This window comes from Nothobranchius furzeri, chromosome 18, assembly GCF_043380555.1.
Source record: "Nothobranchius furzeri strain GRZ-AD chromosome 18, NfurGRZ-RIMD1, whole genome shotgun sequence".
Classification (NCBI taxonomy): Eukaryota; Metazoa; Chordata; class Actinopteri; order Cyprinodontiformes; family Nothobranchiidae; genus Nothobranchius; species Nothobranchius furzeri.
This window is the reverse complement of record NC_091758.1, coordinates 30,757,135-30,779,679: the sequence shown is the minus strand read 5'-3', so window position 1 is coordinate 30,779,679 and position 22,545 is coordinate 30,757,135.

Here is a 22,545-nt window from a genome sequence, read left to right as displayed (position 1 = left end):
TGATGAATATAAAGCTGCTGTTCCTATGGGATCACTTCGGTATTGATGTTTTAATGGGTTTATAAGGAGTACACACACACACACACACACACACACACACACACACACACACACACACGCACAGCAGTCTAATTAAGTGTGTGTAGTGACTCATTCCATCCAACCTCCTGTTTTACACAGATATTCCATCCTCATTGAAGGTTAATGGCTGTAATGGAAAGCTTAATTCCGTTTAGGTGGAGGCTGATGTGTTTCAGCTCTCTAACGAGGTTCACTGTCTGGATGTTTGACACCCAAACTCAAAGTTTTCTTGTTTAAAACAATCAAAGCGAGTCCCAGAGAGTTTTTTTCATCAGTGACACAGATAAGTATCACAAAAGTTATTATCAGTCTAACGAGCTGAGACTGATCAAAACACATTTTGATTTCTTGAACTAATATTTGATTAAAAATAAACTAAGCAGCTGAAAAACGTATTTAAATCTGTCTAGATTTTACCTGCTTGAAAAGCGTTTGTTTCCTTCTTTTATTGTTTTTCCACATTTCGATTTCCTAAAAAAATACTAATGAAATGTCATGATTTGATCAAACTGTAGAAACAATGGTAACACTTCACAATAATGGTCCCTTCATTAACATTACTTAAACTATTAAAAAAGGGATTCACTGCTTAATAAAACATTAATAAAGAAATCCTTTGTTTATTAAAGCTTAATAACGCCATAAGGTTATTAAAGGGACCTTTATTGCAAAGTGTTACAGAAAAAATGTTCATCTCACTGGATTTGGAACAAAATCCTTTGATTTTTTTAAACAAACTTTTAACAAAGACATCACCCAACAACCAGAGCCAGTTTGTTCACATATTTAAATGCTGATGTTATAAACTTTTACTAATAGAGTAATATTGACCCATATTAGCTCTTATATGGCGTTAGCGTCCATTATTGCTTTGAATGAGCAAGTATTGACAAATGACAACTTCTAACTTCCAAATTCTGGTGGGAAAAATTGACAAAAAATATGGATTTTCATTCTTTAACGGGATGCATTGCAACTTTTTCATGTTTAAATAATTTTCTTGAGCCAGTTTGTGCTCAAATGACCCTTTACATGGTTAGCGAAAGGCCACTCAGACCCCTACCGCCCTCTGTGGCCAGAATATCGCATTTGCAATTTCTGAGTGCCAAGCCGGCACCTGAGGACTTGAGCTGACATACCTGGCACTGTAGTCTGGTTGCAGCATGTTTCCTGATTTGTTTGATTTAGTGATGCACCGCTCCTGTAGTAAAAACGAATGAAGACTGAGGAGACATTTCAGCTTTTAGATGAAGTTATTAAAAAGACAGTAAGTTTCACTTTTGCTTTGACCACAGTTAAAAAAAAGAGTGGGTGCTAAAAGCAAGCAAAACAGTATCTCTTTAACAAAAAGCGATGGATGCCACATAAACTACTACGTGGGTAGTACGTCACTTATATTTTTTACTTAATAAACATATACACAATTAAGGCTTGTTATATATTCATATTAACTAATACGTATAAAATATAACTTTATCTCCCGTGTCACGTGACGTTACGTGACCTCCGTGGAAGCCGAGGTCACGTGATGCAAGTCTGTTCCATTAAACCGTTTTCTTTGACCAAGGATGGACAGTGTCCTCGTAAGCAAGGTGCCTGGTCCCGCAAGACATCGCCTCGCAAGGCCAGGCGCCTTGACATTGAGAAACACCCCTACTTTCTCCTCCAGCAGACTTCTCCGTGATGATACAGACGCTTCTGGGCTTTCTTTCCCCCGAGTACGACTTACAAGGCATTGATTCCTATTAGAGACCACTGCAAATGTAGTGATTAGACAAGTGTTCAACACCCCTAAGACAAATGAAGGTTCAAATGCGAGGCTCCACTTCACCGACTGATGTCTTCATCTGCATTCTTAAAGCTTCGGAGCCGTGTAAAAATCACAGCACAGAAAATGAACTAATTAGAAATTTCAACTGTGATTTTTACCTTTGAGTATCTGGATCTGAAGGGAATTTTCAAACGAGCTGAGGAACCATAAGAAAAGTAAAAACTAAAACTGTAAATATGACCCATCTGTAGTTGACTAAAGCTGGTATAGAACAAAAAATCATTAAATGTTTATGAAGTTTGGTGAAAACAAATGCTTTAGAGTTTGCCTGGTTTTTATTACAGGTTCAGTTTCCATATTTTTGTGAAAGTTATTTTTCTGTTGTGTTACTGACCAATGGGTCCTGCCAGCAGCTGTTTCTGAGTAGAGCTTAGTGCTTTCAAAATTAGAATAAAGCAAAACATCCTGCGGTTAGAAAAGTCACCGAAAGTCGTACATCATTGTAAAAAGGGTAACTGTCAGGTCATCTGAGCTTCTCTTTGAGAAAAATGAAAACAGAAGGAAAAATTCTGCTGAAATCAAAACTAACAAGGGACATCCACAGTCTGAGCTGCAGGAAACCGATGGCGATGCATGAATTTTGCAGCATTTTTCTGTCTCGCTTGGTAGTACTATTGCAGTAATTGTCTTATAAACGGAGATTGTGCCTTGGTGCAACAGAGGGAGGTGTCATGATCGCATGGGGAGTTAATGCTGAGCTCCTGCTGGCAACTGTATTGAAAATGAAAGTAAAACCAGGCTTTAAGTTTTGCTTTTGTAAACAGAATCAGCTGAGATGGTAATCTGGAGCGATGCAGCCCTCCTGAAGCTTCTCTCTGTTAGAGATGAAGCTCAGACCACCAGAGATGGCACGGGGACTGTGGAGGACAGACACCTTTAGGAGCAGCTTGTTAAAAAAAACTTAATGAGCACAGCTTTGATCGCGATAAAAAGCAAGTTATGTACAAGGTAAACAGCAAGGAGACTGCCCCCATAACCCCTTTATGCCGCCATCACATAATCTTTTGTGAACAGGACCACTTATAAACGACCTATGACTCCCTGATGCCGCTTCAGCAATGACAGCATTAATTTTATAAATGCCTTTTGCCACTTAAGAAGAAGAAGTAGAAGAAGAAAAGATCTTTTCTATAGCGCCTCTCAAGATAAAAATCATGAGGCGCTTCACAAAAACAAAAAATGTAAAAATATAAAAAAGAATTTAGAAAAAGGTTAAAATATATTTAAAATAAGCAAAAAATAGACAGTTCTGATTAAAAATGTAAATAAAGAGAGAGAGAGAGTGAATAGGAAAGAGGGAAATCAGTGGATCCTGAGGAAGGTGGAATAGGTAGGGAGAGCAGAACAAGGAGAGGGTGATGAAGGTCACACAAAAGCCAGCTTGAACAAGTGAATTTTCAGCTGCTTTTTAAAGGAGACTGCTGAGTCCTTTGGTCTTTAGCCTGGTGCGCTGCACAACCAGTAGGCTTTGATCACTGGACCTCAGGGACCTGCTGGGGGTGTAGGGACTAAGAAGATCACCAATGTAAGATGGTGCTTGTCCATGCAAGGCCCTATAGACCAGAACCAGGATTTTGAAATGAACCCTGAAGTTGACTGGCAGTGAGTGAAGCTGGAGGAGAAGCGGGGTGATGTGGGTGTGTTTGGAGGACTTGGTCAGAAGCCGAGCACAGGCATTCTGAACCTCCTGTAGAGGGTTCAGGGAGTTTCTGCTCAGACACGTGAAAAGAGAGTTACAGTAGTCTACGCGTGAGGAGATGAAGGTGTGGAGAACAGTCTCAAGTTCAGAGTGAGACAGAATGGGACTCAGTTTAGCAATGTTCCTGAGATGGAAGAAGGAAGAGCGAACAAGAGAACTGACATGAGAGTCCAGGGTGAGAGCTGGGCCAAAGGTCACACCAAGATTCCTGATGGAAGGTTTGGTGTGAGAAGCAAGCTGACCAAGAGAGTCTCTGACTTTGGGAACCAGCTTGTCTGGGGCACAGATGAGGATTTCAGTCTTATCTTCATTCAGCTGTAGAAAGCTCCCAGCCATCCAGGTTTTGATAGTCTAAGCAGGAGTGTAACAGCTGCAGCTTAGACATCTCATGGGGCTTAAAGTAGATGTACAGTTGGATGTCATCTGTGTAAAAATGGTAGGAGATTCCTTTGAAGGAGCTCAGGATGTGCTGAAGAGGAAGCAGATAGAGGAGGAAGAGCAGAGGCCCCAGCACAGAACCTTGTGGGACACCATGGGTAAGAGAGGTGGTGGAGGACATTCATGGACTCACCCATCTTGACTCACGACGGGGATAGCTGTTTTTCCTCAGCATCCAGAAAACAGCAGAGAAAGTCTCGGCTAGCAGAATCTAACCGTTAGCATTAGCAACTCCGCAACACAGCAGAACTACTTCAGGCTTGTGTTATTTGTTTTCCAAACATCAGTAATTAAGAGTCCAAATCCTGTCGTCAGAAGGTCTGATCTGGTTCCTCAAACAGGCGCACCGGAGCTTTTTCCCCCCTGAGTACAACTTACAAGGCATTCATTCCTACTAGAGACCACTGAAAATGTATTAATTGCCACTTTCACCTAATATTCAGGACAGACATTAAAGTGTCTATATTTTCTTTATTTCTAAAAATTTAACAATTTGGGAAAAGTAATTTTTAATACATTTTGTTAGTGTGGACTTGATTCAGACCAAGGAAAAAAATCATATTCTATTCATAACAGACAACTTGGAAAGATTCACATTTAAATAATAGCTGTAGGGCATTTTGGAACTAGTAAATAATACATTTATTCAGCTTGTTCCCATTAGATTTGCTGAATCGATGTAAAACATTAAAGATAACAGACTGACAGATGGGATTTCTTCTGAAACCTTGTAATATGACCCTATCTTTCTTATTTTCCACCCTTTTTTTCCTTACATTATTTTCCATTACTGCTAATTTGAAGAAAATATGGTTTTTTGGGTTGGTGTTTTTGTGAACAGGGATGTGACGTCATGTGAGATGAGTATGTCGTTGTCTTCTATTGTAATCTCCTTTAGTTCTTTTGCCAGTTCTATGCTATTTTTGCAGTGTTGATCTGTGTTTCCTAATAACGGGCTGATGATTTTGCTGATATCTCTTGCCATGTTGTATGTTGGTTCATCTATGCTGTCAACTATTGGTCTAAGTGGGGTGTTTGTGTATTTTTGGCGTTCCATATATTCTTGGTGTTATGTTTGCTGTAGGAATCCAGTGTTTGTACATTTTTTATGTTATTTTGCCTTTTTCTTTTAGTGGCTTCAGTAATTTTTTCATGTTTTTCTTAATGGTTTCTGTTGGGTCTTTTTAAAGTATTTTGTATGTATTTTTGTCTTCTAACATCTGTTTCATCTGTTGTTTATATTTTTCTCTTTCCATAAGTACTGTAGTTCTTCCTTTGTCTGCCGGCAGAATAATTATCTGTTCATTTTTGGATAAAGCTGTCATGGCTGGTTGTTCTCCTTTTGTATATCCTCTGCTGCCCGTGGATAAACGGAGAAGGAAGTGACGCCACTATCAGCCTGAGGAAGTTCGCAGCCGCAAACGAAACATAGCAGGAAAACAGGTAACAAAACTGTTTTGTGTTTTAAAAAAGAACTACAGCATGGAATTAGAAATATGACACAGCAAGAACACACCTAAGAAGATCTAACAATACTAACACTGTGAACTCCCCGTTGTCTGCAGCCATCATGATGTCACTGGAAACTTTAAGCAAAGCTGTTTCTGTTGAATGCTTTTTACGAAGACCAGACTGGAATTTATCAAAACTGTTGCGTAGTTCCAGAAAAGTAATCAGTTGATCTGCCACCACCTTTTCCAATATTTTACAGATAAAGGGTGTAACGATGGGTAGTTTACATCTTACTTATAAACCATAAAAGGTGAGATTCCATAGAAATTTTAAATATCAATCTGATGGATCTTTGAATATTTTAACCAGAAGATCAGAACCTTTTATTGCAGGGATTACTTGACACTTCGTATTAACCCCGAAGAAAGTGAAAGAGTCGGGTTTATAATAGTTAAGAAATTTATTTCTACACAATTTAAACAAGACTAACTTTAAACACTCTGTGCACTGATGAACTAGATGAAATGAGACGTGAGATGAATGACGTATATGTGTGTAATGTTGCTATCAGAACCTCGTATCCGGAGAAGCATTTAGTTCTGAGTAGGAGTGAATGTTTCGCTCTAAACTTTAGTTGGAGATTTATAACACACACGAAACGCCATCTGTTGGTCTACGTACCCAGGGGAAGCCTCTGTTTAGATCCAGAATGTCGAGGTCCGTGGACCCTCCTTGGTACCGAAGCCGGTACAAACAGCAGCGGTGCCGACCAGTCTAGTCTCGGAATGCTCCCAGGTCACAACAGGTTATTATTGGCATCAGCAAGACCCTGAAGGGGTCGTGAGGTTCAGCTTTTATTCTGAAGGAACCGTTGCGGTCAGGTATAACGTGCAACAGATTTTATCCAGCTTGTCAAGCAAGGTTCTTTTGGCTGAAGAGGTGTTCGGATGGCCTGTCCGAACTTCTCTAGAACGCTTTGAACTGAACTAAAGGTGGCATGGAATAGTTTTTATAATTGTCATATTTTGGTTTACTGACGAATCAGAATTTGACATGCAAAAGAGGGCTTACATAATTACCACAGAAAACCACGCCTCGTATCAGAAACGAAGGTTCTGATTGGATCAGACAAAAGGAAATGTGTCATGTGACTTTAGCATTACTCTGTGTCATCACGTGTCTAGTGCAGCTGTCCAACATTATAATTACTTGTGAAATACTACTGATCACAGAATTACAATATCAAGTAATAACATTGTCATTTCCCAGGTTGCTTGAACATTGGGCTCACATTATAATTGGCAATAACAAACGTTGTTTGATTATGTATTTATCAAGAGAGTTCTCCGTCTTGTCTTGAGCTGTAAAGAGGTGAAGCAGTTCAGATGAGCAGAGGCATGAAAGGCCTTGGCCAGTATCTCATGTAAAGCATGAGATACTGGCCAAGGCCTTTCCAGAGAAAGGCCTTTAGGTCAAAAACAGGACGCTACAAGGGTAATTTAGAAATGGGTCTGTAATTTTTAGGCTGAGATGAGTCCAAACTTGGTTTTTTAAGGATAGGTTCAATAACTGCATGCTTGAAAACAGATGGTACAGAGCCAGATTGTAGGGATAAATTAATAAAATCTACAATGCATGGGCCAATTTGGTCAAACATCCTGATGAACAAGGTGGTAGGAATGAAATCAGCAGGGCATGAGGTTGGTTTCATGTGTCTCTGAATGAGGCAAATGTCCTGGAAATCTACAGGAGTAAAGACAGACCATGATTGAGAGGGAGGGGGTTAGATGGGGAGGTAGGAAGTAGATGGGGGTGAAAAACTTGCCCTGATATTTCTGATTTTATTCTCAAAGAATGCTAGAAAGTTGTTACAGTTAGATCTTGAGTAAACTGGCATAAGAGGGGCGTGAGGTGAAACAATCTGGTTTATTGTGTCAAACAGGACTTAAACAAAGTGCTGCTGCATTTAGCAGTACAAGCTCTAACCCAGAACGAAGAATGATTTATGATTTTCGTCCATGTCGGGCCACTTTTGTGGAAAAATGTCAAATATGCTCAAGTCATCATCAAGTCACCATATGTTAGTCGATTCAAGTCGCAAGTCGTTGGCGTTCAAATCCGAGTCAAGTCGTAAGTCTATATATATTTTATCAAGTTAAGTCAGAAGTCATTAAAATAATGACTCGAGTCCAAGTCATGTGACTCGAGTCCACACCTCTGGAATTTAGTTGTTGGTTTTTCTGCTTCTGTCTAGATATTTGAGCTTAATTCTCAACTTCCAGCAACACAAAGACGGGCATGCAGTTGTTTCACATGTAAATGAGGTATTCAATTAAATCCAATTCAATTCAAAATACTTTATTAATCCCAGAGGGAAGTTGATTGCTGTAGTAGCTCAGAATAATAATAATCAAGTGATCAAAGAGTTGTATATTACAATGGCTGTTGGCAGGAAGGATCTCCAGTAGCGGTCAGTGTTGCAGCGAAACTGAAGAAGCCTCTGACTGAAGACACTCTTCTGCTGTGGGACAGTCTTGTGAAGAGAATGCTCAGGGTTGTCCATAATTCTCTTGATTCTCTGGAGAATCCTTCTTTGCATTATCTCCTCTAGTGGTTCCACAGTCGTCCCCAGAACAGAACCAGCCTTTTTTATTAGGCTATTGAGCCTTTTCAGGTCCCTGCTTCTGATGCTACTATCCCAACAGACGATGGCTGAAGAGATTACACTCTCAACAACAGACTTGTAGAAGATCTGCAGCATCTTGCTACAGACATTGAAGGACCTAAGCGTCCTCAAGAAGTGCAGTCTGCTGTGCCCCTTCTTGTAAACGGCTTCGCTGTTCTTTCTCCAGTCCAGTCTGTTGTCCAGGTGAACTCCAAGGTATTTGTACTCCTCAACCACCTCCACTTCTTCTCCCATGATAGAAACAGTGTTTGACTTCACCCTGTTTCTTCTGAAGTCTAAAATCATCTCCTTTGTTTTGTTCACATTCAAGGTCAGATGATTGTTTCCACACCATGTCACAATGCTCTCTACCAGCTCTCTGTAGTCAGCTTCCTGTCCATCTCTGATACACCCGACAACTGCAGAGTCATCTGAGTATTTCTGTAGATGACAGGTCTCTGATTTCTACTGGAAGTCTGAGGTGTACAGGGTGAAACGGAATAGTGAGAGTACAGTCCCCTGTGGTGCTCCAATGTTACAGATCGCCTGGTTTGATGTGCAGTTCTTCAGCCTCACAAACTGTGGTCTGTTTGTCAGGTAGTCTTTAATCCAGGCGATAGTTGAGGCCCCCACCTGTGTCTTCTGGAGTTTCTGGCAAAGTACATCAGGCTGAATTGTGTTAAATGCACTGGAGAAATCAAAGAACATGACCCTGACAGTGCTGCCTGCTTTGTCCAGATGACAGTGGATTGGTTGAAGCAGCTGGATGATGGCATCTTCAACTCCAACTCCGTGGCGATAAGCTAACTGCAGCGGGTCCTGATATGTTCTAGTTTGCTTATTCAGGTGGACCAACAGGAGTCTCTCCAGGACCTTCATGATGTGGGATGTCAGGGCAACCGGTCTGTAGTCGTCATTGACTGATGGGCAAGTTTTCTTTGGAACTGGAACAAGGCAGGATGTCTTCCACAGGACGGGAACCTTCTCCTGGGCCAGGCTGAGGTTGAAGAGGTGCTGCAGAATCCCACAGAGCTGCTCTGCACAGGCCTTCAGTACCCTGGGGCTGACACCATCTGGACCTGCAGCCTTGTTCCTGTTCAGTCTCTCCAGCTGCCTCTTCACCTGACTTCTAGAGACAGATAGGTGGGAGGGGGAGGTAAATGGGGCAGCAGCATCTCCTGACTTGGTTGAAGACAGATTTATAGAACCAGAAGAGTCCATGACTGCATTAGAGGACAAAAGAGCTGGCGTGTGACAGGAAAATGTTGGATCAGAGGAGGATGGGATGTCTGATTGGCTGGGGACAGGCAAGGAGGATGCTAGGTTTGTTCCTGAACTGAACCTATTGAAGAACTTGTTCAGTTCATTGGCTGTGTCCAGGCTGCCTTCTGTGCAATCCTTCCTCTGCTTGAAGTCTGTGATCTTCTTCATCCCTGACCAGACATCTCTGATATTGTTCCTCTGTAGTTTGTTCTCCAGCTTCTTCCTGTATGCCTCCTTGCTGTCTCTTAACCTTGATCTTCAGTTGCTTCTGTATACTCCTTAATAATTCCCTGTCTCCCTCCTTGAAGGCTCTTTTTTTCTCATTTAGCAGATTCTTCAGTTCACTGGTGATCCAGGGTTTGTTATAAACGAAGCATCTCACTGTTCTGGTGGGTATGATATTGTCCACACAGAAGTTTATATAGTCAGTGACACATCCAGTCATGACATTGATGTCCTCTTCATATCCTTGGCAGAGAGTCATCCAATCTGTGGTCTCAAAACAACTCTGCAGGGCTTCTTCAGCATCCTGTGACCATTTTCTCACAGTTCTTCTTGTCACAGGTTGCCTCTGAACAAGTGGTTTGTATTCTGAGCATAGAAAAACAAGATTGTGATCTGATTGTCCTAGAGGAGGTCTTGTTTTGGAAATGTATGCATTCTTTACATTTGCATAACACAAATCCAATGTCTTGTTTTCTCTGGTGGAGCAGCTGACAAACTGTTGAAATGTTGGAAGTGTAGCAGAGAGCGAGGCATGGTTAAAATCAGCAGATATAGCCACAAATGCATTGGGGTGCTGGGTTTGTAGCCATTGGGGGGCTGGGTTTGTAGCATAGTGACAACGGAACTGATGGCATCACATGCATTTTCAGCAATGGCTGAAGGTGAAATATAAACGGTTGCCAAGACAACACTGGTGAACTCTCTTGGCAAATAATATGGGCGACAACTTACTGCCAAGAGTTCAACATCTGGGCTGCAGAGATGACATTTCACTGAAACATGACCTGGATGGCATCATCTGTTGTTGACAAACACGGCCACTCCACCTCCTTTTCTTTTCCCGCTCCTCTTCAGATCTCTGTCTGCTCGTACAGTCAGGGATCCTGGCAGAGAGACGCTGGAATCGGGGACATGGTCCTGCAGCCACGTCTCACTGAAACACATAACACTACACTGCCGATACTCTGGCTGAGTCCTTGAAAGGGCTTGGAGTTCATCCATCTTGTTGGCTAGTGATCTCACATTGCCCATTATGATCGATGGAAGAGATGGTTTGAATTTCCTCTTTCTCTGGCTCCGTTTTGCTCCCGCTCTGCACCCACGCTTCTTGCGTTTTAGCTCATTTGGGATTTGTGGCTTCAGTTGAGGTATCATTTCAGCCTTCCCAATGTTATTATATTATCAGTACATTTAAAGGCATATTCACATATGTTTATGTACTCTAATCAACTGATGAGTTGCACCACCGCTCTCACACATACATTTCTGCTGTGGCTAAAATGTCTGATTTAGAAATAGCTGTGATGTTTACAACATGCACTCAGCATGAAATGTCTTTATTTTTTCAGAAAAGAGATGGAGCAGCAGCTTCTGCTGGACCGATAAAGAAACTTCTTTAGTCGTATTCCTCTTTAGCATCTGCTGCTAGAGTAACTGTGATCAGACATCAAAGTTACCTTCTGGTGGGGCAAATTTCTCAAACTGGGTGAACTTAATAGGCATGTTTGCTACAACATATAATTTGTGCTTTTGAATCTGAACAGGAACAACTAGCAGGAGCAAATAAGGTGCAGCTAGAAGATGCACGTTGCTTGTGCATCTTCCTTTGTGTAGACAGGCTTCTGTTAGCAAAGCACCTAAAATACAAAGATGTAGACATGACACTGATTCCTTTATTAAATGGAGAGTCCTTTCTGCCTGAAGAATTCATAAATCAGACATCAAGACATGGTTTGACACTTCTGAACAAAAATTAATTATTTTCTCACTGCAACACACACACACACACACACACACACACACACACACACATCTCTTAGGAGACTGTGTTGACTCCGGAGGATCTGCAGCAGAATCTCCTTTGATCACTTAAGTGAGATTTCTGCTGATTCGCTGTTCAAATCCTGGATGAGATCCTGGAGATGAGTGAGAGGTTGATGAGGTGAAGGACAGTCAGGTTCCTTCTGCAGCCTGCATGCTTTCATTACTATTCCCATCACTCTGCCGGATAAACAGACATGTTGCTCTGCTGCACTTCCTGTTGCTGAGAACTGGTGTCCAGTAGAGCAGCTCATTAGCTTGCAAACACATTTCAAATGAGCATAACATTTTTGTTTTATGAGCTTGTTATGAGATTTTTTGCTGCAAAGCCAGAGCCCTAAAACACATGCCGACTTCTCCATCGACATTTAAACAATACATTTTTGATTAAGCGTCCCGACCCCCAAAGCTTTCTGACCCCTTTTCATTATCTAACCTTCCATAAAAAACATAATATAGTTCACATTTGTTAACAGAAATATGCACTACGGGAATTGAAAATGTGTGTATCCAATCTTGCATCAATAAAGACCATTGGAGTGACAATCATCACCATTCATAAAGTAGTTTCTGTAAATATGTTCTCTGGAGGGTTACATAATGTGTTTAATGAAAGCGTATCTGTAGCAGAATTGTATTAAATTACATAGCCTGAGCCTCACTGCTGTGCTTGAATGGACCCACTGTGAAGTGCCTCCGTGGAGTCCGATTGACATATTAATGGAGCTGTTTGTTGTTTAATGCATGGGCTCAAGCAGGTCAGGGGGTTGATTTGACCTGCTTTTAATTAGAGCAATTATGTCTGTGCTAAAGCGGCTGCTGCACTGACCAGGAGGTGAGTTGTTGATGATAAACAAGTCTGCAGCCAATCAGAGGGCAGCAAAGAAAACCCTGAAAAACAACTTTTTATTTTTAAATCTGTCTTTGAGTTCACATATGTGTAATGATGTTATGTCACTGATCTATTCAGCTGTAATGTCTTGTGTGTTCAGACATGAAACCTTGTCATTATGTTCCTGACACACACACACACCCCAGCGAGCATTGATCTGTGTGATTTAGAGGACACACGGCGTCTACATGTGCTACTGCTCTATAAAAGGAAACCTCACACTGGTTTATGATGAATGAAACGTCCAGTTAAATGCCTGAAATGAATGGCTTGATTTTATTTTTAACCTAGATTTAAGGGAAGAAGAAAATATTCACAGCAGATAAACGATTAATATCTTGAGGGAAGTTAGCTTAAAAAACCAAAACATATTCCAATTTATTACATTTTGACTTGAAAATTACAATAATTCATTGCTTGAGGCGTTTGGGATTTTCCTTTTTTCTTCTTCTTATAAATAAAGAGATGACTCAGTGATGCTGTGAGCAAAGAGTTCTTTCCTGTCTCACACTCCACTGGAATTTTTTTTTTAAATCTACTTAAGACTGAGATGATGACAGATTTGATGTGAGAGAAAAATAGGATAAAACCTAAAAACTTTTAACACGGGGTCCGTAAATGTGCATAATTAGTAGCATACTTTTATTGATAAAGTGCACATTAGCTCGGTGAGCACATTAATTACAAAAAGCTAGATTTTATGTGGAATAATACATGTTTATAAAGTGTTCTTTGTAAAATAAAACACCGTAGTAAAACCAAATACGCATAAAATGAATAAACTGATGATTAAACATTAGCTTTTAGGCTTTTTAGATGTAATTTATTCAGGTATAAAGCTATTTTCTTTTTTGTTTTGTCCTTTATCTTTTTCGTGTATTAATATTCTGTGTGTTTGATTGAAGAACTGAATTTCTCATAATCGCATTAAATATATAAATGGTAAGTTACATTTGTAAAGGTGTGATAGAGTACTGATAATTACAGAAATGTTATTCTGCCCTGAAACACACCAATTAACTTATGTTTAAATCAAAAAGACCAAAATAAGCAAAGGATTTAGCAAAGCTCTTAAATTGTTGCACGTCAAAACTCACATGTTTACTACTGTTTTGGAGCTGCTCTTCGATCTAGCTGTGACTGAATCAACGTTTACTGGTTTATCTGAGGATATTGCCAACATTCAAGAGACTCTCCGTTGGGCCCTTCAGCGAGTATTAACAGAATCCTCAAGTTCCGCCTTCGTCATCCCGTCTCTTATTATTTTTTACAACCTGTTGCCTGATGTCTGCCAGGCCACTTTGAGTGTCGTTGTTGTGAAGAGGCAACAGCCTTAAAGAGGAAACTTGGTCTGAGATCAGAAAAGCTGGTGGTTTAGGCTGCGGAGAGTCCCTGCCAAGGACCCTCAGATCAGTGACACTCAGCCCAAACAACTTTAAAGCCCGTGTCACGACTCTGTCCTTCCGTGCCTCAGAAACTCTCAAATGAAGGACTATATATGAAGTGACACCATAAATCCTCTCTAGTAAGTCAGTTAAATCTTTTTTATTTTTGCTAACACATGTGGTTGTCATATTGTGTAAAATACTAATTAAGTAAAGGCCTGTTGTTCCTTAGAGGAATAAACATCACGCAACTTCCTATCAGTCAAGCACATTGCATGGTTTTACCGCATGCGGTCAAAGGTCAGATGTTTTTCTTCAAGATTTTCTTGTGGAGGGCAGAAATAGTTTTTCCACCAATTACAGCAAATGGTCCAATTAGACCCAGAACTTCACACCACCTCCACCAGATGTAACCTGAAGTTTTACAAAGTTCCACTTTTGTCTGCTGGACTGACTTGTGTTCTTTTTTATCCTTCCAGCCTTTTCTTTATATTTAGGTCATGACCTATGACTTCAACTAGGCGAGCCTGAATTCTGTTGTTGAGTTTCATTCAAACGGGACAGTGTGTTGCTTTTTGACATCTTTTAGCCAACTTTATGAAGGGAACTGATTTCTTAATTCTTAGGTCTAGGTGTGGCTATTGGAACTGAACTCAGTTTCAAAAAATATTTACCAACCGTATTCTCCTCTGTACACTCCACCTCTCTCTACTCCCCCCACATGCCCAGATCTGGGCTAACATCAGATTTCAACCATAGACCCTACCAAATAAAAATGTTTTAAGCCTAGTCTTAAAAGTAGACAAGGTGTCTGCTTCACAGACTAAAGCTGGGAGCTGGTTCCACAGGAGAGGAGCCTGATAGCTAAAAGATCTGCTTCCCATCTTGTTTTTAGATATTGTGGGAACCACCAGTAAACTTGCAGTCTGAGAGCGAAGTGCTCTGTTAGGAACATATGGAACACTGATGTATGATGGAGCTTGATAATTATGTGTGAGGAGGAGGATCTTAAAATCTATTCTAAATTTAACAAGCAGCCAATGTAGGGAAGCTAAAAAAGGATAAATACTTTTTTCTGTGACCTTTGCAAAAAATAGAGGTTGAAGAAAAGTTTCACATGCAGCAGGTGAAACAGAAGCCTGATTTATACTTCTCCATCTGCGTTGGTGCGGAGACATGCAACGGTTGGCGCAAGGGATCTCCAAGGGGCCCACAGAGGGTGACAGAGACAAGTCCAAATTTTCATACATCCGTCGAAAGTGACGAGGACTTAAGTTTGTGATTGTTCAGGGCGCCGTTTCGTGTAAATTTGTCAACAGCACCACCATTACCCTGTTAAAAAGTAAAAAGATATTTTGCGGCAGACATGGAGAGGATTGAAGAACACATCGCGTACAAGTCTGAAAATATCAACGTTTATTCACCCATTACTGAAGGAGTACAAAATACGAAACAAACATTTTATTCTTGGATGGAAATGTTAGGAAATGTGGGTTTAAAGCATGGTTTAGAGGTGGAGGAGAATGAAGGACAAATTTATCTGTGGTATAAAGTCTCTGAAAACACATTTGTAAATACACTATTGTGGACTGGATACATGAGTGTAATAGTGGCAATATACCACAGAAGAGAGTTATGCCCTCTGTTGTCCTGGCGGGGAATCAATTGCATTAAAAAAAAGTATTACACGGTTTCTCAGTGAACCAAACCTTTATTATACAAATCCATGAACTGCATTTTGTATTTACTTGGGTTATCTTTGTTTGATACCAGTGGCAGCTGGTGAAATTATTTTTTGGTGGGGTGCATTTTTGCAAGTCAGTTTTCAGATGCGCTCTAACCTTATATCCCCACAAGGGTCTGCCAAAGTACTATTCCTAATCATCATACTATTTAAAAGACAGAAATTAAAGTAAAAACACAGTGTGTTTTCAGTTATAGTTTAAATCTGGGATACCTGTCTGAATCCAGGCTTGATCGGTGCCAGGCAGTTGAAAGAGGAGGCAGGTGAAACACAACAAAGCACCGGTGTTAGCAAAGCCCGCTAACCAGACACCTTCTATCTTGGAAATATGTGGACTGTGGAGAGCTTCCGGTTGAATGTCCTTTACTTCCTGAAGTTCCATCTTAGCTATCTGTAGCTTGAAGCAAACTGAATAAGAAATTGTGAATTTAAACAAACAAACAAACAAACAAAAAATAAACATCAAGAGGTCTGGAAAAGAGAAATCACTCCTTCACAAATCCATCTCGCTGTTGATGCTCTTCACCTTGTAGTCAAGGGTACCAATTGAAACAGGGGCCATCGAGACGAGACAATCACGGTGTTTCACTTTGATTCTTAAGCTGCAATAAAGTTCTCAAAAACAAAGAGATTGAAACTGAAGCACAAGTTTCAGTGGTAAAACACATGAAAAAAACATAAAGTCTACTTTTACAACACAACTTTTCTACCCCTGAAGGACATATTGTTTCTTTTTATTTTCACCCTCTTTTTGGCTTGAAACCTTGAAAAAGTAGATTTTATTTCTGGAAGTACAAATGGGCAAAGTGACCTGGCAAAGCAACCCGTGATCGACCGTGGAAACAATTTTAATCAACATTTCATCAAACATTTAATCAATTTCCCTCTGGGATTAATAAAGTATTTTTGAATTGAATTGAATTGAATTATTTACAGTGAATCAGAAGAAAAACCATCAAGTCAAACAAAACCAAGACAAGGAAGATGGTTCTGAGGACTTTGGTATGATATAAAAATCTCAACGTGTAATTTGCTGTGACTGACAGAACTAATACCATCAACTTTTGTGTATTTTTCCATAGTTAATTTGGCACCTCATGTGCAGAGCGCAGCGAAGAAAAACAGTTTATTTCCTCCAGCTGTTCTCCACTTTCAGCCGTGAAGTTTTTTTCAATACACCATCCAGTGGCTCAAAAAACCACACATCTTCTGTGGCCTTTATATCACCCTCTGTTGGAGTGCAGAGAAAGCTGTCATTTCTCCACACATCACACAGAAGAGATGCAGAGATCAATGGCTGCTGCCATGGGAACCGCTACAAGATCCCCAGGTGAGCCGTTCGTACGGGTTATGACGTCGATCACCAGCTTTTAATAGTTGTTGCTACTCTTTAACTTTATAGCTTGCCGGGAAAAAAAAAACAGAAACTGATGAGAAAGAGACTAATACTTGTTTTTTATTTAGTGCTTATTAAAAAGGTTTAATTGAGGATGTGCTAACCACCGTGTGTCATTATCAAATGTTCCACACACGTAATGCCTCTGGACTAGGTTTCATTAAAGTGTGGCTCTCTAAAAGACAACACTAGCTGTTTACATATATAAAAAAAGTAAATAAAGAACATTCATTTATATGAACACAATGTGTATAAAGTGTGTTTTTGCCACACCAAGAAAAGCTCAGTCTGCAAAGAGCAGTGCTTTCTGAGATAATAATGGTAATAATGAAGCTCAGTAATGTGAAATCCATCAGGGGTGGATTTTATTTTCACACAGCTCCAATCGCTGACAGAATGTATTTATCCAATATCTAAAACGGACGAATGAGCTGCGAGTAACATTTGGCAGGACAGCAAAGTAAAACGGCTGAAATGGTTCAACATCGAATGTTTGCCAACGCAAAAAAAGTTATCCGCCATCTATCAGCAAATTCCTCCAAGGAATTTAGAAATTTAAACTCCTGCAATAATTAAGCAAGAGCATTTTTGCTGAGGTCAAATGAACAGAATGACAGTGGTTGGTGTGATTAGCAGCACAGCAGAGCCAACAGCCAGAGGTAACACAGCAGAGGCCTGCTTGGGTCCAGGACCATAATAAACCATTGAGTGTGCTTAAAACAATCTTTTGGAGCTACAGTAGAAAGATTAAGTTGTTTAAAAGGTTAGTACAACAGCTGGGAAGCTTAACAAAATAGGAGCTTAGCTAAAGCTTGTTTTAAACTTCAATGTTTATATAAGACATGGCTTTACCCAAAACAGGTAAAAAAAAAAAAAAGTGGGCAAACCATGCAATATATGGTCTTTTAAAGAAATATTCTTCTTGCACTTTATATTTTATGTTGAAACCGAATTGCAAACTGTTTCATGCTGTAGTGAAACCAGTTTGTCCAGTGGGATTGTGTGAGTACCGTAATTTCCGGACTATATAGTGCACCTCAACATAAGCTGCACCAACAAAAAAAGGTTTTCTACACACACACGCCGCACTCAAATACAAGCCGCTGCGCAGCAGCCACATGCAGGTCTCCGGCGCACAGCGCATGCTTGGCCATAACATAAGATAATTAGACAGAAAGACGCTACACGGAGGTTTTTCGTTGTTGTTTTAATTCAACAAAACAAATTTTAAATACAGGTGAACGTGCCTGCAAGTTTAGAAAAGAAAACAGCACTGATAGCATTCATATGTCTGGATGGTTATAAAAGAAAAACAGAACTGACACGTTATTACTGGTCATTTGCATGCATGTTTAGAAGAAAAGAACAGCTCTGACACAGCATTAATAAGCCCTGGATGATTAGAAAATAAAAACTGCACACAAAACATGCCTGGTTAGTAAATAAAACACACCTGCCTACCAGAAAAAGTCATTCGCTCTCATCTTCCTCTTGCGCACTAAAGCCATTAAAGTCCTCTTCTTCAGTGTCGGAGTTGAACAGCCTCAGAAGAGCTTCGTCACGTACCTTTTCTGTGGTGATGTCAGTGTTGCTGTCATCATCCCCGGGTGAAGCTGGCTTGAATGAGTTCTTCCTGCTGCCGTCTCCAGCGCCGAACCATGGATTCATTCATGCTGAGCTTATGTGCGGCAGCACTGTTTCCCTCCTTTACTGCCAGATCGATGGCCTTCAACTTAAATGTGGCATCATATGAACTCATACGTGTAGTTTCCATGATGAGGGGGTATGGATATGAAACAAATTCTTCGTTGTGCCGGCTGCTTGCATGTGCTAAATTAAAATGAGCACTTTCTTCGATTTCCACTTTTGACTTCCACCTGTTTCACTTTCTGCTAAAACGCCCCCTGGCAGGTGAAGGAAAATCTTCAGTAAAGCAGCACCTCATTATAAGCTGCATGGTTCAAAGCGTGGGAAAAAAAGTAGTGGCTTATAGTCTGGAAAATATGGTAAGCTAAGTGACTTCCACCAAAGAAAACTCGCCCATCAGTCAATGACGACTACAGACCGGCTGCCCTGACATCTCACATCATGAAGGTCCTGGAGAGACTGTTGCTGGTCCACCTGAATAAGCAAACTAGAACATATCAGGACCCGTTGCAGTTTGCTTATTGCCATGGAGTTGGAGTTGAAGATGCCATCATCCAGCTGCTTCAACCAATCCACTATCATCTGGACAAAACAGGCAGCACTGTCAGGGTCATGTTCTTTGATTTCTCCAGTGCATTTAACACAATTCAGCCTGATGTACTTCGCCAGAAACTCCAGAAGACACAGGTGGGGGCCTCATCTATTGCCTGGATTAAAGACTACCTTACAAACAGAACACAGTTTGTGAGACTGAAGAACTGCACATCAAACCAGGCGATCAGTAACATTGGAGCACCACAGGGGACAGTACTCTCACTATTCCTTTTCACCATGTACACCTCAGACTTCCAGTACAAATCAGATACCAGTCATCTACAGAAATACTCAGATGACTCTGCAGTTGTCGGGTGTATCAGAGATGGACAGGAAGCTGAGTACAGAGAGCTGGTGGAGTGCTTTGTGGCAGGGTGTGGAAACAATCATCTGACCTTGAATGTGAACAAAACAAAGGAGATGATTTTAGAATTCAGAAGAAACAGGTTGGAGTCAAACACTGTTTCCATCATGGGAGAAGAAGTGGAGGTGGTTGAGGAATACAAATACCTTGGAGTTCACTGGACATCAGACTGGACTGGAGAAAGAACAGTGAAGCCGTTTACAAGAAGGGACACAGCAGACTGCACTTCTTGAGGACGCTTAGGTCCTTCAGTGTCTGTAGCAAGATGCTGCAGATCTTCTACAAGTCTGTTGTTGAGAGTGTAATCTCTTCAGCCATCGTCTGTTGGGGCAGTAACATCAGAAGCAGGGACCTGAAAAGGCTCAACAGCCTAATAACAAAGGCTGGTTCTGTTCTGGGGACGACTGTGGAACGTCTAGAGGAGATAATGCAAAGAAGGATTCTCCAGAGAATCAAGAGAATTATGGACAACCCTGAGCATTCTCTTCACAAGACTGTCCGACAATGGAAGAGTGTCTTCAGTCAGAGGCTTCTTCAGTTTGGCTGCAACACTGACCGCTACTGGAGATCCTTCCTCCCAACAGCCATTGTAATATACAATAACTCTATGATGACTTGACCATCATTATTATTCTGAGCTACTACAGCAATCAATTTCCCTCTGGGATTAATAAAGTATTTTTGAATTTGAATTTGAATTGAATTCACTTTAACTTCCTGTCATTGTCTTCTTTTTAAATAAAGTTTAGATGTTAAAAACTACGTAAAGATTAGGAAAAAAGCACGTTGTTGGGATGAGAGGAGTAAGCATTTAGGATTGTCAGGTGAGCCCTATGTTGGAATATATATGGGCAAACAGTAAGAGCCCCAAAAAGCTTTGTCCGCAGTTTCCATGATTTCCACTTGAGCCACCTTCACATCTAGCCTGGTCCGGTCTGGAATGGGTGATGTCGGTCTAGGTCCCGCATGGGTAGATTTTGTTCACACACTTTTCAAGAACAGGGAAATCTCTGAGCATATGGGCGGGGCAAAAGATGTGTTAAACAGTCTGTGGTGTCTCCCTAAGTTAAACAAAAGCGGCCGTAAGCAGTGTTGCTTTTGGAGGCTCTGACTCTGATATTGCATCTAGACTGATCTGTCTGTCCATGCGCGGGGCAACTCAAGCTCAGGTTCAAGCAGTGCTGTGTGTGTGTGTGTGTGTGTGTGTGTGTGTGTGTGTGTGTGTGTGTGTGTGTGTGTGTGTGTGTGTGTGTGTGTGCTCCCCAGAAGCCATTTTTTAACAAAACAATGCCACCAATTTACTTCAACAGTGAAGTGGCATCAGGGAGCCTCAGGTCGAATGGGAGTACGGGGGTGGTTTGTGCTGCCGTGGACTTCCATTTATCTTGGATATAAGTTGCTTTTCATGCCGCGATCATTAAGCCGCTTCTAAAGGTGTCTGTCCTCCACAGTCCCAGTGCAGTCTCTGGTGATCTCAAGCTCTTACGGAGAAATGCTCCAGGAGCTCTGGATTGTGTCAAATTATCATCTCAGCTGATTCGGTTTACAAAAGCAAAACATACAGCCCATTTTTACTTTCATTTTCAATAATGTTACCGGCTGGAGCTCGGCATTAACTCCCCACACCTCTATTGCGCCAAGGCACAATCGCTGTTTATAAGGCAGACAATTACTGCAATATTACTACCAAGCAAGGTGGAATGAATGCGGCAAAATTTGCGCATCACCATGCCGGCATGGCGCATTTATACGACACACTGTTGTGGTAATATTACGCTGATTTGCCGGCACGGTGTGTCTAGTAAGAAGGGCTAAAGAGAGAGAGAGCTGGCTTCAGTCACAGGAGATGTTTCCTCCTCAGTAACCAGATTGATAATAAATCGCTCATGCGGGAAGCCCCCACTAGCAGATTCTGCCAGCCAAATGGAGAATCCCCCTAATGGTAGGTGTGAATTTGTGCCGGCTAATCAGCTGGCAGCAGGTGAGTTGGGTCAGTTCACACTGCCTTGGGAAGAGGGCTAAAAAATGGCTGTTTGAGCACGGAAAAAACCAGGCTACCTAGATGTGAACAATATACCATACCTAGGCGGGACCGAGTCGGCCCCGATGTGAAAGTGGGAATAGATTTTAACGGGCCCATGAATGAGTCAAACCATTCGGGTCTCCATGGAAACCAACAACACCTACGGTGCCCATAATGTTTGTCCATATTTTCCATACAGGGCCCACCTATGTATGCTGGCTGAACAAGGTTAATGCAGAAGAACTTTCTTCACCAGCCAATCCCAAATATTGAATTTTATTGTGGAAACCATAATAAACCTTCGCAAGGGTTTTTGTGCGCATACTCACCCAGAATGCAATGAAAAATATAACCATATGAAGCAAAATAAATCAGGGAATTTAAAATTAAATTCAGCAAACTCAGAATGTTTAAACGGTAAATAAAAAAATCTATTCATGCACCTTTTCTTTAGCCTTTTAGCGTGGCTCTTAGATTTCCTCGCCTCAGACTTTATCTTCAACCTGTTTAGATTTTAACATTATTGAGTCCTTGAGTCCTTAGTTGATTGTAAATGGTGTGTGTGTGTGTGTGTGTGTGTGTGTGTGTGTGTGTGTGTGTGTGTGTGTGTGTGTGTGTGTGTGTGTGTGTGTGTGTGTGTGTGTGATTACTGAATTATCCTTGAAACCTCTAAACACTTTGAATATTTTATTAACCAAGATGCTTTGCATTCAATCTTATCAACCTTATAAAACACATTTTCCCTCTTTTACTGCATATAAAATATTTGCAAATGAGTGTTTAAACATGAAAGTGTCTGAATATCATAATGTGTCTACATGATGCATTTACAAGTGTTGACTGTTTAGAATGGCATTTGCAGTAAAGGAAGTAGGATGTGACAGTAACACACGTGACAATCCTATAATTTAACTCAAAATAAAATGAAATGATTTAAACAGGAATAAACGTCCTTCAGGGCGAACTTGTTAAAACCCAAAAAGACTTGTCGTACTTCCCGTCAATTCTCTGATTTAGATGACAGA